Raw genomic sequence first — 16,697 nt, forward strand, 5'->3', positions numbered from 1 at the left:
AGTTATGGCCCCGGAGGCGTAAAACCGAAAATAGATGCCTGAAATGAGGCTCATTCCGGCCGTTGAGGTGGTTATGGCGGCGGCCATTGTGAGTGAATTATGATGGGCAGATAATAGAGCCGGGCAGGGCGGTCCGGTGGAGCGCTGGTGCGGGGTAATGGCCCCGGACCTGCCGCGCGGGGCAGCGGATGTCATCAACTCCCGCCCGGATATCGGGCCAATAGCGAAGTACATCTCCGCAAGGTGGAGGAGAAAACAATTTCAAAGTCCATCTACGCAAGGTGCAGGAGAAAACATCAAACATATAACGTACATGGAGTTCTTCGGAATGGTCTAAAACAACGGGAAAGCGGGCAATGACTTTGTAAGAGGCAACTCAAAAGTGGTGTCTTGACACATGTCTTGATCGGTGATGAGCCATGCCGGACATAAGTGTTCTTAAAAGCTTGAAGGTTGAAACAGTCTAATCTTGAAGTTTGTGACATCGGCACTAACAGTAACAGACACGACTTATACACCTCCTGGAGTAACAGTGACGTATGATATGTCCTTCTAGATCTCTGACTGTTCATAACGTCACTTTCTAATCGGGCAAAGTAAATCGACTAAAACTGATATAAGTAACTTCCATCTCTAATCTCCATCCTCATCACCAAAGCTGCAGCCTCAAGTTACAAACCCAGGACGGTCAACATAACAGATTAGCAGCGTCCAGGTCAATGACCGGGCCCCTTCTCCTAGTCTCCATCTGACTCTTTTGCAGGCTGAATAAACAGTAGAAATCGGCTAGAAAAAAAATGTATAGCTGGCCAGGGGAGTTTGCCGGCTATGGAGGGTCCAGTCTGCCTGCAACTCTCCTGGCCAGCTATACATTCTTTTTAAGCCGATGTCTACTATTCAATTAGTCTCCACTATGGCCGGACTTCTTTTGCAGGCTGAATACTTAGTAGAAATCGGCCTAAAAATCCTGCAGGCAAATTGGACCCTCTCTGGCCGGCTACCTTCTCCGGCCAATTATATCCCATTTTTAGGCCGATTTCTACTATCTAATATTCAGCCTGCAAAAGAGACCGTTGGAGACTACTTTTCTCTCATACATGTTTGATGGACTAGCCCTCTGATAGCGAGGTAATGTAGCTGGCCAGGGGAGTTTGACGGCCATAGAGGCTTCAGTTTGCCTACTTAGCTATGGCCAACCAACTCCCCTTGCCCATCTTTAGGCCGATTTCTACTATCTAATATTTAGCCTGCAAAAGAGACCGTTGGAGACTACTTTTCTCTCATACATGTTTGATGGACTAACCCTCTGTTACCGAGACTATGTAGCTGGCAAGGGGAGTTTGCCGACCATATATATATGCATAGAGGCTTCAGTTTGCTTTTGCCTACACAGCTATGGCCGGCCAACTCCCCTCGGCCAGCTTCTTTTTAGGCCAATTTCTACTATCTAATATTCAGCCTGCAAAAGAGACCGTTGGAGACTACCTTTCTCTCATACATGTTTGATGGTCCCACCCCCTGTTACCGAGGTAAAACCTGTCGAGACGGGATTCGTCAGTTCCAGTTGATTGACATGGCCATAGCGCGGGAAGAGTTATGTCCGGGAGATAATAGAACTCAGCACGGTGAAAGCTGGGGGGATATAATGGACACCAGTGTTCCGGAAAGTGTCGGAGGTGACGCCATTTTACATCCCAATGTCTTCCCGGACATCTGATCCCACCGTTCGGCCGTTTTCGAATTCCGCCCCGCACGTGACTTACAAACTCTGTCTGAGGAATGTTTGGTGCGACGTCATCCCTCTTGTTGCCAATGCCATTGTTGTCATTGTATCGAAGTTAAGCTAAATGTACTATATTTTCATTATAAAGCAAGTTAAAACTGCGATCTCCAACACAACAAATTGGACTCACCCAAATTTTCCACTGTGTTGGAAATTGCAGTTTAAACTTGCTTCAAAATCATCTCTACCAACACAGATGAACTTTCAAGATGCTATATTTTCACATAGGATACCGGAGTTTTCTTTTACACAACCAAAATTCTGACGTTTCGGTGTCAGACACCTAGCTTCCTCAGAGCTTCTGACTAGAGTTCTGATTCTCGCCGCTATATGTACAGTAGCAGATGAAGGAAGTACATTGGTTAAGCGAGAAATGTTATTTCTGTTAACAATGTGTTTTTGGTCGAACCTAAGAATGATCGTAGCTCAGCTTTGTCCGTCCACAAAAGTTCTCTACCTCTGGCGATTATTGGCCATGCTTTTGTTGGTCAGCTTGGCTGCCGTCTATTCCAACCACTCTTTTTAGTATGAATGGAAAAAAATACCAAGTATTGTTTAATATAAAAAAGTAACGTTGTCACTAATGAATTTTCTTCGTAACCCGATTCACGTCATCTGCATCTTCAGCACCATTGCCTTTCTAAGGGTCAATCTGATGTAAAATATCTCCTACTTTTCTGGTTTTTTTTTTTAATTCTTAGTTTAACCAGTTACCATATGATTACGTTTCCCTCCACAACTGTGAACATCCTAACTCTGTGGCCCAAAGGTAGGCAATCAACTAGTCGTTGATGACACTCCACATACTCATTAATCATAAAGCAGAAGATGGTATGATTCTTCACGCACACATTTTCTGTGATTGTCTGACTGCTTAGCGTATGGACCGTCAGAAAAAAAAACGCACACTGTCAACTTTGCAAGCAGGCTCTGTCGAATATGAATTATCATGCATATATGAAGTCTCATCTTATTTTGTTGAACACGGAAGCAAAAGCTTTGGGGTTAAACGTGAACCAGCCTTTTCTCGACGATCCATACACCTTCAGATGTTAGGATTGAAGAAATATCAGACAGATTTTTCCGATCGATTTCTTGTGGCCCAAGGCTCCTTACGGTCCCGCCATTCTGTCTTGCACACCTTGTGTCCAGGTGTAAGGAGGCGGCTGGACGTCTGTGATCAGACTCCTGCAGGTGACAATCCACCGGATCCTCACAATCCTCTTAACGCGGATCTTCCTCCCCGAGCTGTCACTGGTCCTCTTAACGTAAGAGCATCTCAGTGCCTCTCAGTGCTAAAGCCTAGTCTCGAGCTCCACCGGACTAACACAGCGGGGAGAAAACAGTAGAATTTAACAAATTAGTAGGCTCCATAGCATGCCAAAAACTGGCGGGTTTTGAGGGTCTTCAGGGTCTTTGGGAGCTTTTATGTGCTATTTTCTGATTGCATATAGACAAGATAGTTGACCCGGTTGAATTACCCCCGTTTTCGTAGAACTGGGCTAATCAGAAAACAGCCGAAGACCACCAAACCCCCAGTTCTATAAGCCTGCTACGGAGGCTAACAAATTAGGGAAACTAATTGGCCAGGGGAGTTTGGCAATGGTACATGTAGAGTTTAATTGCCGGTGTAGTGGAAGTTAACCCTACCACGGACTGACTCGCCTGGACAATTATTTTCCCCTTTTTGCTGAACTCTACCATCCGTACCCCCGTCTGGAAGAGGCTAGTAGCATAATTCTGATACCAGGGCCGGGGGGAACAGGAAGGACGAGACGGACTTTCACCGTCTAAGCGCCACGTCTTGAGAAACCGTGCGTGGACAGGACCGTGTCTTAAAGACATATGACGCAGCCGCTAAGGATTGCCACCTTCCTCCTCAAGTAAAGTCTGCCAGCCTGTCTGGGGTGATAGAGTTGAGGGGAGAAGGAGAGAAATGTCGAGGGATGATCCAGACTTTCAAGGGATTATCGCCTTCTTACGCAAGACTAGGCAAAGATAGAGGGTCGCGTCGAGCGCAATCTATAAAAATTATACACATTGATTACTATATCTTGGTGTTAACCTTTATATTTTGTCGCTTTATTTTTTTTCTTTCTTCTTAAAAAGCAAGTCCTATTGGCATCACGTCGTAAATTAAAAGCTAGGAGAAAGATAGTACCACCTCGGTGATACTTCAAATGTTTGACCAGGCGACTAAGGTTCTTTACTCATCTGTAAGGGTTTACTAAACTGACCAGAATGAAAGACATCTGTGGCTGAATATCACCCAGCTGTTTCAAACCACAGTTGTTGTTTCGAAGTGAAACACGTGTAGAAGATGTATTTCCGGAGTAGCCGGGGCTTCACCTTTCATTTTCAAGGGGTTTGCTCGGCAAAATGAAGAGGAAATCCGAAAAGCTGCATACAGAGCCCGGCTACAGACTTCTCCGGCTTTCCGTGAGAGCAGCAGGACGAGATATCACGGCGAGACAGACAACCGGAAGGCTCGGAGTATCCACCTTCATTTTCATGGGTCTTACCGCCGAGAGTGACGAACAAAAACCGGGGGAGGGAATATTATGTCAGCGTGCGAAGAAATGAATTGTAACTCCGACGTATGGTCTGAATTTTGACTTTCATTTTCACAGCATTTTATGCCCTTATGAAAGTGAAAGTATGAAGAGCTAAGTCCGACTTTCTTTCAACGTCTTCGCGTCTCCTTGGGCGTGAAGCTCAAGATGGAATGGTTCTCAAACGCTGAAGGTCTTCGGGATTGTCACCTGGTTTTCAAGGATGACACTCTTTAAGAGTCGTGAAGGAACCAGGGTGGAGACTTCTGCTGGCTATTAGTAGCTTAAGCAGCTACTCTGAATAAAACCATAGTATGTTTCCAAACACCTTATACTGCAGCCGAAATCAAGAGCCACTGTGCTGTATACATATACGTTGTCGTTGTGCCTATTTGTATCAGTAACTGTGTGTTGGAGCATATTAGAATGAATGAATGAAGACCTTTATTGTACATTTTTGCCCCACTTGGCTATATATTAAAGCACAGGTCACATTATACATATACATATACGTATAACTATTACATGTATATATATAAACGTCTTATGTATTGTAGTCTTTTTAACTTAGAGGACCTTACGAAAGGACATTCCAAACACGTGTTCATTACACTCTTTAGTAATTACGAGGGTGGATCAAAAAGTTCTCGGCCTCACCTAGAAAACGTCGTGGCAGAAAACATTTTCTTACACTATGTTTCGACATAGTCCCCTCTAACTGCAATGCACTTGGTCCAGTGATGTTCCAGGTTTGTCTTCCCCTTGTGGAAGAAGGTTGAATCTGGAGCCCCCAGATAGGGCTTACCCGCACTGATGACGTCATCATTACCATAAAAACGTTGACCACGTAAGTGGAACTTCAGTTTAGGAAATAGGTAGAAGTCCGAGGGTGCTAGGTCAGGTGAATTGTAAGGGTCGGGTTAGACTTCAAAGCCAAATTCGTTTGTTGCTGCCACTGACCCCTGTGCTGTGTGGACAGGTGCATTGTCAGCACGCCAGCTCGGTGCTTTCCTCTCCTTATCTCTTTGATCGTTGTCCTCAACTGTTGCTATTCTGTAATTAAATACTAGTAGTGCTCCCCATTGATGCTTTAACCTATTCGCAGGTAGTCAATCATGATTACTCCCTTGCTGTCTCAGAAAACAGAGACAAAACCCCTGTCAACGGATGAAACTCGATAAAAAGAAACATTCTTCATTCATTGTTTGCTCTGTTGTTTTGGTTTGGGGTGAAAGTGGTGAACCCTTGTCTCATCTTGGGTGAAAAATGTTTTGAGGTAATTGCATGGATTGGACTAAATTCGTTCCTTGAAACGTCCAGCTTGTTTAACTTCTGATGTTCAGAAAACATTCTAGGCACCCACCTTACAGACAGGTTGCTCATCCCCAGGATGTCTGACAAAACATTGTGAACAGAGCCACAACACAGGCTGAAGACTCTGCTACATGTTGGACAGTCTCTCATCTGTCATTTACTATCATGTGATGGATGGCCTCAACTGGATTGTCCATGGTGCTGATTTGTGGCATCCTGACATATGTTCATCTTTGGTGCCCACCTTGCAGCGCTTGTAGCTAGCAACCCACTTCTTTGTAGTTGAATAAGAAGGAGAGTCATCACCAAGTGTCCTGACCATGTGTTCATGGATTTCCTTACGAGACATCCCTTTTTATCGATATACATGATCACAGCACACGCTTCTGTTGCGGCCATTTTGTGATTTTGCCCTCACCCGCCCCTTTTTCACAGGGCGTCACGTGCTAATTAATGAATATAAAAATTTGAATTTTTGTGTGCAGTGATGTAAGACATCATAGTATACAGTTATACTAAAGAATAGGAGTTTGACCTTTATTTTCTAGGTGAGGCCGAGAACTTTTTGATCCACCCTCGTACCTAGAATAATTAAAGAAGGACCAGGAGTAACGGTCGAACCTTTGAACAATGACTTACATGGAATTGAATGCAGCTTGCCTACAGACCTGAAGAAAATTTAACTTCTAGACATGAAAGATCTTTATTGACAACCTTTGGTTTCAATTTTTTCAAATATCAAAGACAGTTGACAAGCCGATCTGAGCTAAGAAAAAAGAAGAAAAAAAATGACAATGCATCAGAACAAAAACCCTTTTGTAGATTTGTTACGAATGAACAGGAATAAAAGGACACCAGTAGCACACATGTATCCCTCAACCAGTTGATACCATATACTACCCGTTTCACACGATAATTAAGAGGATAAATACGAGAAGTAAATAGGATTACGGTTTTGTCGGTGTTTTAATTTATTGTTTATTTCAGGCTCAATGGCCCATAGCACAGACAGACAACATTACACAAACACATCTAAAAATAAAACATCTAAGTGGGTACAAGTGGATAAAAGACTGTCGAGCCCTTACGGCGGGCGGACCAGTCTACAGTAATGGCTCCAGAATGGGCTCGAGCAGAAGGTCTCCGAGCGGAGCAGCAATTTGACAATTGCGTTCTCAGACGCTAACAGACGGGAAGCAAAAGAACACAACAACTTCCGACGCCTGGCGTCAAACGTGTCAACACGAGTCTGTACAAATAGGTCGCTGTTACTAGTGCTCCTAGGCTGAGACAGTAGGATTTTAAGACCATCGTGATAAGCAACTCGTAGCCTATGAATGTTTCCTGCTCTGTAGCAGGACCAGAGCTGAGCACAATACATTGCACTGCAATGTGCTATGAACAGAGTGCGCTTCACCGCATGAGAACAGTGACCAAATTTGCGGATAAGTGAATTAGCTTTTGTGTACATATGCCTGGTTGTTTACGAATAGAGTCATCAACAGAGAGGTCGGGAGTGATTTGGAAGCCGAGGTAGGTGGCCGAAGAGACGTACGGTAAGGGTTTGCCGTACAACTTCACTACAGGTGGCACTCCGTTCAGAGCAATTCGATCACATGGAAAGTACATACAATTTGTTTTTTTGGTACAGAAAATCATGTCACTATCGGTACCAAAGGCCTCGCAGATATTAATCAGTTTCTGTACAGCTTTTGCTGAGGGGCAGATTAAACACAAGTCATCTGCGTAGAAGAGGTGGTTCACAGCAAAATTTCCAATAAAGCAGCCCGCATTAGCGGCGTTTAACTTAGCACTAAGGTCAGAGACATATACATTGAACAATAAAGGGGACAAAAGACTCCCCTGGGGGACACCGTTGCTGCAATTGAAGTGATCAGAGACGGAGGACCCCCAGCGCACCCTAAAGGTTAACATGCTAAACCAATATACAATAATGCGTACTAAGTATACAGGTACATTTCGGTCAATTAACTTTTTAAACAGTGTGTAATGGTTGACCCTGTTTTGTGGGATTGTCTGCTTTATCACGGACAAGTCGGTGTTACACGGGAGGGCGGAGCTGAAGACGAAGGATTACATCGCTTGGATTATTAGCTGATATCCGAGCAGATCTTTCATTGGCAAAGTCGTAACCGGCCAGCAAATGCACCATCACATAGGCAACTGACCATTGGGCATTTGGTCCTTTGTTTGTTTGTTTCGCATAACCGGTAAACCGCCTTTAGGCGTAACACACCAGTTTTGTACATGTATACAGTATGTACATGTACAAGCTGCGTAAAACCGGACTGTAAGGTTTGAGCCACTCACACCGGGAAGGTCCCCTACTCTTTTTGATAAGTGCGGCGGGTTCTTTAACGTGCGCGGGGTGTGGCTCTCCCCAAACACGGGACCTACATTTAACATCCTATCCGAGGGATGTCCCTAACCGAAGCTAGGTACTCATTTACACCTGTCTTCATGACGAATAAAAGACTTGTTAGCTATGTGCTCTCTCATTCAATTTGTGTCCTAACATTTGTCGTCTCTAACTCTGTATATTTCAAATCCAGACATCTAATTTTGTTCGGCCCTTCTTGTTGTTCTCTTTTTTTGCGTTCTCGCATTAGATTTAGGGTCTCCAGAGGACGTCATCCATAAAAATTACTTGGCCTCACATCAAAGTACGTACTGTCAGTTTCATTTCATTTATTTCACCAGCAACTACACTCAGATACATATTAGTAATACAAAATAACAGATTATACAGTATTACAAAAAAAAATGATCCGCAATGACATACCACAAAAGAACACACACAGTTTCAACTATCTAATATATACATTCATGGCTTCACAATTCCTGACTGAATTTTACCAATCCCAAAGTCTGGCGTTGTTTCAGTGACAGGTTATTCCATAGTTGGGGGGGGGGGCTGTGTCAGTGCGGATCGGAAACCTGTCATATCCATCATGCAACGCGCGTTACGGAGTGGACACAGCGGACACGCCTGGGCGGGTAAATAGGATTGGGGGGTAGTACGAAATCCAATCCATACACTACTAGTATCAGTTGCAGGCAAGTCTTTAGAAAGGTTATTTTATAGATTATATCAACTGGAGATTCCAAAATCATAGCCTCATCTAAAACATGCACATCCCGCAAAAAAGGAGCCAGGTGTAAGCAAAGAGGCTTACAAGATTCTAAGGGTCTACGATACAGTACGCACGTATACATAACCACAATTTATACAGCTACAGTGATATCAGGTTAATACGTTAAACGCATCTATGTTGATGTTCTTTAGATATAATAGAAATGGCCTTCAATATGTGATTTGAGATGGAAATTGCTTTCTATCTAAAGTCCAGATTATGTGGGGAGTCTATTAAACCTTCTTTAAGTTTAACGACTGTGTGGAGGCAGCATCCGATGAAATTGAAGTTGCAACACCGACTGATGTCGCTAGGTGGTGCTTCAGTACGTGCGTAACAACCCTGCCACGCATGGCAAGATCTTCTGCTTGGGTTGGCCCTTCGGCGACACACCAGCTTCGCAGGCACGCAGCACGGCGGCAGCTAGCCACATCACACCGAACTTGTCACACCTAACCCTTGAAAATCTAACTTTAAACATTGTTTAAAGCTATCTAAAAGTTTCTAAAACACCCTGTTTCTAAAAGTTAAAATTCAAACTTAGGCATTTCTAAAAATTTATGGAGTCTCCTTCAGACGTTTTGTTTGATTACAGCCCACAGACAGTCGTTACAGGAAAGTTGACAACGTTCAATTGCTACTCTTCCGAGGAGACGCCGATTTAGATGCAAATTTCCGCCGCGTGAGGGCTAGTTTCCGCGAGATCCTGACTCCTCAAGTGTTCCGTTTAAAACTTATAATTGATTGGCGTTAGTTCAGTTAAATCCAATTTATTTTTCGTGATACTTGTTCGGCTATTCTTGTAGTCTGTTCATGATACTGGATCACTACATGCCCGTAGGCTCAAAGGGAGACTTTTTGGTCCTCTTTTTATCTAAAGGTCCAAGATTTTTCTTTCAAAGATGGACTGATTCGTGTCACCAGCAAGATTGGAATCGTAGGAAAACGGCTCACTTTGTCATTGAAAAAAGTTATCTCTGATTTTTGTCTTTGAAATCCTCTAAAAAACGCAGGAAATGCCACTTTATTTAGAAGGTTCATTTTTCACAATTTCCCGGGGGAGCATGCCCCGGACCCCCTAGGAACCTCGCGCCTTCCGCGCTCGCTGGTCCCTCAAGCAGTCGGGAACGAACCCCCCCCCCCCCTTCAAAATCCTGGCTACGGGCATGCACTGCATGTATAGTATAGGCCACTTCACGTTTTAAAAATGGCACGGGCATACATGATAGATTCATCACGGCAATAACTGGTAGACTCGTTATCTTATTCCTTACACCATCAAAAGTCAAACGTTTCCAACATTTACGTTTTGCTGAAGCCAAAGTGTCAGTTAATCCGATGGCGAACCCAAATTTGGATACTAGAGGGAGAAAGTAAGCGTATATTGCTGAATAGGGGATACAGATTTCGTAGTGGCGAAAAGGCTATTAACCCTATCTAGACTGCGGGGGGGGGTCTAAAAGTGCCCACGCCAACTTTGATGTCGAATAGCGTCCGAACGGCTTGGGCTAGGGGCACCAAACTTGGTGACTTTTCCTAAAATATTGTTGCCAACAATTTCATAGCAGTGAAATAATTTTGCGTGTTGCCATGGCAACGGGTTTCTGATAGGCATTTTTTGCAAAAATATCAGTAATTTTGACCTAAACAACAAAATTTCCAGGCTTTTATGTTAATTTACACCGAATGAGCCCCCCCCCGTCCAAAAGATCCCAAAAAAGCCCAGTCTAGGTAGGGTTAAACTTTGAGATGGCTAACTCGACGGCTAGCCATTAACAGTATCCTGCAACTAGTTGAGTAGCAAGTTCCATGTCGGTAGAGCCGATAGATAACTAGATAAACCTGAGCACGCCATCTAGCGAAATCGAACTAAAACACAATAAACAGTTAGCGGGAAGCGGTGCGCACTACCCTATACCTTGTTGTGTTATCTGTGCATAGACAGAAAGTGGGGTTCTCTTCGGAACTTGTGAAGAAGAGAAGTTGCGTTTCTACCGTCTTCAGTAAGGTGGCGCTCGTATGGAAGCTCATCGAGCTGTCATGTTTTCAGCACCAAGGTCGGGTCCTGATAATAACAACAGTGTTTGGGAATGTGAAAAATGAAGCTAAACAATTTTCCCATTTTTCTGCCTTTCTCTTTCTCGCTGGTGCGACAACAAGGTCTGAATGGCCGTTCAAAAATCAGTATGGTCAGGTCTTACATGGCCCAAGGAGTTGCAATTGGAAACTCCTTGCGTGGCCAGAGGGCATGCATCATCATCATCTGTCGACCCAGGTAATTGAGGTCAAAGATAGGGTTTGTTTACTTTGTCAGGGGGGGTCTGGAACCGTCAAATTCCTGCTTTATTTGTATATTTGGGAGGCAGACCTTTGCATCTTTCTGATACAGAATATTTTTCTAAATTGAAATGTGGGAAATACTTTTATTAGGCCTTTTTTCAGCAGTGTAATTAGTGTTCAGTATCCAAACGTAACAATGGTATCTACCGAAAAATGAGTAGCGAGTCAGACTTTGTGACGACAAAAGTAGCGCCTCGGCTTCTGCAGACCCCTACCACTCCTTGCTGACCAGGACATGGACAGCGACCTTCCGCAGGTTAAAGGAATCAGCATCATAAACAGGACAGACAGGGCAACCTTCTTGTCTCCACTAGAAACATTAGGGTGCTGACAAACAGTAAACATTGGCCCGATGGGTGAACATTCAGAAATTAGCCGGGCGTAGCTGCAAATCTACCAAGGCCAGTTCACTCCTCTTGCATATTATTCACTCCATCGGACAAATGCTTACATCCAAATGGGTCTGGTGGAGACAAACATGTTGCCAAGGTAACACCGATGTGACGTATACGAAGCATACTGCTTCATGAAATATTCAAACTTTTAATCTTCATCTTTTGATGTACCCATGCCATTAACTAGATTGGTTTTGCCGTCCGCATTGTTGGTTTTCTAATTTAGTAACAAAAATTGCGACAGTCACTGAGTGGAAGGCTTTTCTATTATGTAAAAGCCTTGCTGCTGTCATTTCAAATTTCATCTCTCACTTTTAAGCTCCGTTAGGCACGTTAAGTGTTTGTGACAGCATATTTCTCCAACACGCTGCGACATTTGTTTTCTAAATTCAAATGTATGAGGTCTTGTTTCAACAGTGTATTTAGTCTTCAGTTGCCAAACGTAACGACGGTATCTACCCAAAAGAAAGCTACTCTCCAATTAGCCAAGCAGAGGTTGTGGGGGAATGATCGTTACCTTTTTATATATGGCCGTTTTTTTGCCCTGATCCCCACCAACGTCGGTGGCTGCGGAGCTTCTATGGCTAATGGATACTGCCTGGCCAATTTGATACTGTCTTTTTGCCACCGAGAGGAATCTGCTTGGAGATTAAAAGAGAGCGGCGATTCAGACTTTGTGACAAAAGTAGCTCCCCGCCTCCTGCAGACCCCTACCACTCCTTCCCGACCAGGGCAGCGATCTTCGGCATGTTAAAGGAATCAGCATCATGGACAGGGCAGACAGGGCAATCTTCTTGTCTCTAATAAAAACATTTTAAAGCTGGGAAATAGTAAACATGGACCCGATGGGTGAACATTTAGAAATTAGCCGGGCGTAGCTGCAAATCTACCAAGGCCAGTTGACTCCTCTTGCATATTATTCAACCCATCGGACAAATGTTTACATCCTATTGAGTCTATTGGAGACAAACATGTTACCAAGGCAACGATACTATGACGTATACGCAGCATACTGCTTCATGAAATATTCAACTTTTAATCTTCATCTTTTGATGTACCCATGCCATTATCTAGATTGGTTTTGCCGTCCGCATTGTTGGTTCCGTATTTTATCACAAAACTCTTACGAAATCCACTATGTGGAAGGATCTCGTATTGTGAAAGCCTTGCTGCTCTCATTCAAAATTTCATCTCTTATTTTTAAGCTCCATTACGCACGTTTGTTACAGTGTTTTGGCAGCTTTTTCCCCCAACTCACTGCAGCATGTCCTGTCAGCGATTCTATTGTGGAAGACGGAGAGAATGCGAGAAAGAAGAGAGAGTGATACAACATATGTATAATGATGTCCTTGGGTACAATATGATGTCCTTGGATGTTAAATTTCTCTTTTCATACCGTTTATTCTGTATCATAAAAACATAATGATGTCCTTGGATATTTTATGAGGTGTGTCTGTTTTTCCGTGTGTTTACCAGCTCATGGCAACGGGCTGGTCATACTACTGACTCACGTTCTGGGGGGATGCGATGCTTCGATTTTTTTAAAAGAGTGATAACCTGGTTCGTTAGTTAAGGTTATACGTACTCACAGATCTTCTTTTATATCATCTATTCTGTATTATAAATCATTGTTGATAAGGTTACTTCGATAACGGTGATGGAGACTACTAAAAGGTCACTCCTACCCATGGTCGTAATGGTTTAGCCCAGACCAGCTCATTTTCAAACAGTAATATATACTTCGTCAGTCGGCCTCCTCAGTCACAGTTGAGCTGGAAGGCGTTTCTTATGGGTTTTTGGAAGCGGAACTTCTGACTTCATAACCCGACTCAACCTGAACATTTGGTTACGTTTTCTGTTTTTGCTTGCTTGTTTTCGAGTGACAAAAGAAATCCACAACCGTTAGGTTAGACCGAGCGGTGCGGTGGGTTGAAGGAGCGTATTTTAGGTGCCCTGAGCTGACCGTACGAAGGTATTCGGGAAACGCGCGGGACGAACATGGGGTTTCTCCGGCTGCTGTTCTGCGTCATCGCGATCACCTGCGCCTGGCTGGTCAATGCGGAGCAAGGTAAGGAACTGGTTACTACTTAGATTTCTCTAGAAACAGAGGTTTACGCTTCTTCGGCTTTTTTCATGTTGTTTTAGAAAAGCCAGCGATCCATCGAATTGGCGAGTTGTAGAATTGTGGGCAGGATGGTCCTGTCAATAGTGATTTTTTATGTTATTGATAGGATGGCCCTGTCAATAATGCAAAATGTTCCACTATCGACAGGATAGCCTAAAGCCTAAATATTATTATTATTATTTTTTTTGCAAGGCGTTTATGGCATCATTTTTGTGTCAAAAATACAGACGTTAAAAACGTCACGTTTTGGGGTCAATACGTCAGGTTTTTTGGTCAATACGTCACGTATGCTAGGTGAACGTTCACGTATGACATAACGCGTGGATACGTTACGTACATATGGTTCTGAAATTTCCGTGTCAAAATTATGGACGTAAAAAACGTACACGTTTGTAAGTCAATACGTCACGTACGTTTCATGTATATGTTAACGTAATGTTGGTAATGTTAACGTAAAACTGGTTATGTCAACGTAACGTAGGTTATGTTTTGTTAACGTAACGTAGGTTATAATCCAAGCACTGATCTCTCCACGGATGCCGTAATGGCGTTGGCTATGGTTAACCTAATCGAAGGCTTTAGCAAAGTTCATCACCAGGACGTCCGTCTGACGTCCATTCACCATGTTCTCAAACAGCTCTTCTGTGAATTCCAGAAGATGAGATTCACATGACCTTCCTCTTCTAAAACCGCTTTACCTACTTACTGCAGGTTGGGATCTTCCAGCGAGTTGTCCAACAAATGGTCAGCTCAGTCTCCCCAACGGCAAAATGTACGCGGCACCATCCGACGAGCAGGTCGACTACGCCACGGCCCAGGCCAGATGTGCCGCGGAGGGAGGGACGGTCGCTCTGCCGCTGGACTCGAACGAGCAGGCGTACCTTGTGTTTTTCAAGAACTGTCTAAACCAGTAAGAATCATGTTTTCAATCACTGTTACACCATATAGTACATGAGCAGTTAAGTTAAATATTAAATATGATTAAAAATTTAGCCACAGAGAGTACTTATCATCATCTCTACAGCATCTCTACAGCAGCTGGCTAGTCCACTGGCAGTGGTCTGTGTGTTGCTCCCATACTCTTTCCCGAATGCTACGTGCTAAGTAGATTAAGGCTTAAGCAGTATATACCATTTCTAAAGTCTTTTGTATGACTCGGCCCGGGGGAAGTCAATTGCAAACTCACGACCTACCGAATTCAAAGCGTCTAAGCACTCTACCCACTTGACCATTACACTAGTACTATATACTGAGGCACACTGTACTCCTTTCTAAGACTTGGAAATACCTTAGAAAACAACATTCACCGTGAAACATTGTATCAAAACAGTACAAAACGGGTGCAAAAGGGGAAATGTCATTTTTCTCATGGCATCTTACAGAAATGCTCAGTTTTGGCTCGGAGTCAGTAGACCAGACGGAACGTGGGTTGACAGCCAGGGTAGCGCGCTCGGCGGATTCTCTGCCTGGGCACCCGGGGAGCCCAATGAGCCTACAAAACTCTGTTCTCATCTTGTGTTTGGAGCAATGTCCGATAGTGAACGCAGAAACAAGTGGGCGGACGCACCATGCGGCGCAAGCTTCAGATACATATGTAAAACAAGTAAGTTTTGTGTAATATCCGTCATTAGCATTGTTTTATTCAACAGTTTTACAACACAAGATATAAAGGTGTTTCAAACACAACTGCTTTTTTAATCAGTCTTTCGACAAAGTTTGCAAGTACATACGTTACGATAACTTTACGTTAACGTTAACATATCGTTAACATAACGTTAACATATTGTTAACATAACGTTAACATGACGTAAACATAACGGGATAACTACGTTAACGTTAACCAACGTTACGTTAAAGTTAACGTTACGTGGACATAACCTTTGATATAACCTAACCGTATGTTATTTTGACACGAAAATTAGGATACATAACGTATCAGTACGTTACGTACGTATGATACGTACGTGGCGTATTGACTAAAAGCCGTGACGATTTTTTAAGTCCGTAGTTTTTACACGGAAAATGCAGAATCACATGTACGTTACTTACCCACACGTTATGTCATACGTGACGTATTGACGCAAAACACGTGACGCATTGACCCCAAAACGTGACGCTTTTAACGTCCGTATTTTTTTATACAAAAATGATGCCATAAGGCGTTGTGTAGTTTTGTGCTTTGGGCTATAAGGACCACCGGAAGAAATAATAGGTACAATCGAAATTGTCAACATGATTTTGGTAACCATAGATGTATAACCGTAACTAAAACTTTCCCCTGGCTGAATATTCTGTTCTCCCCACAGGCTGTCCGAAAGCAGGCTACGTTAATTTTAGCGGAAATTGTTTCAAGCTCTTTGCCGAGTCGCAGGCCTACAGTGAGGCCAAGCAGACATGCGCCGCGGACGGGGCGATGTTAGCCATGCCGAAAGACAGCGCGACCAACTCTTTTCTCGTCGGTATGGGAGGTGGTAATCTGTTGTGGATTGGGATTTCTGACGCCCAAATGGAAGGCCAGTGGGTATATGCAAACGGCCAAACTCTGCAGTCAGCGGACTATTCCAACTGGCAATCAGGTCAACCAAACAATTGGGGTGACAAGACTGTGGCGTAATTCAGAGTGAAGGACTGTGGTATGATGATCCATGTCAAGACTCCAATCAATTCCTCTGTCAACTACAACCAGGTATGCTTTCTGCATACTTACTTCATGGATGTTATTATGATGTCATGTTAGATTCTGGCATATTTCGGTGTGTCTGAAATTCTCGTTCTTTCTACAGCGTGTCGGATATCAGACTCCTACGTTCACGTCAGGGGAACCTGCTACAAGTACTTTGCTGAGCTAAAGACGTACTATGAAGCCCAACAGACGTGTGCCGCGGACGGGGCGGTGTTAGCCATGCCGAAAGACAGCGCGACTAACTCTTTTCTCGCCGGTATGGGAACTGCTGATCGGTGGATTGGGCTTTCGGACGCCCAAATGGAAGGCCGGTGGGTATTTGCGGACGGCCAAACCCTGCAGTCAGCGGG

The sequence above is a fragment of the Branchiostoma belcheri genome, unplaced genomic scaffold, assembly GCF_001625305.1.
Source record: "Branchiostoma belcheri isolate BF01 breed outbred unplaced genomic scaffold, Haploidv18h27 scaffold25, whole genome shotgun sequence".
NCBI classification, from domain to species: Eukaryota; Metazoa; Chordata; class Leptocardii; order Amphioxiformes; family Branchiostomatidae; genus Branchiostoma; species Branchiostoma belcheri.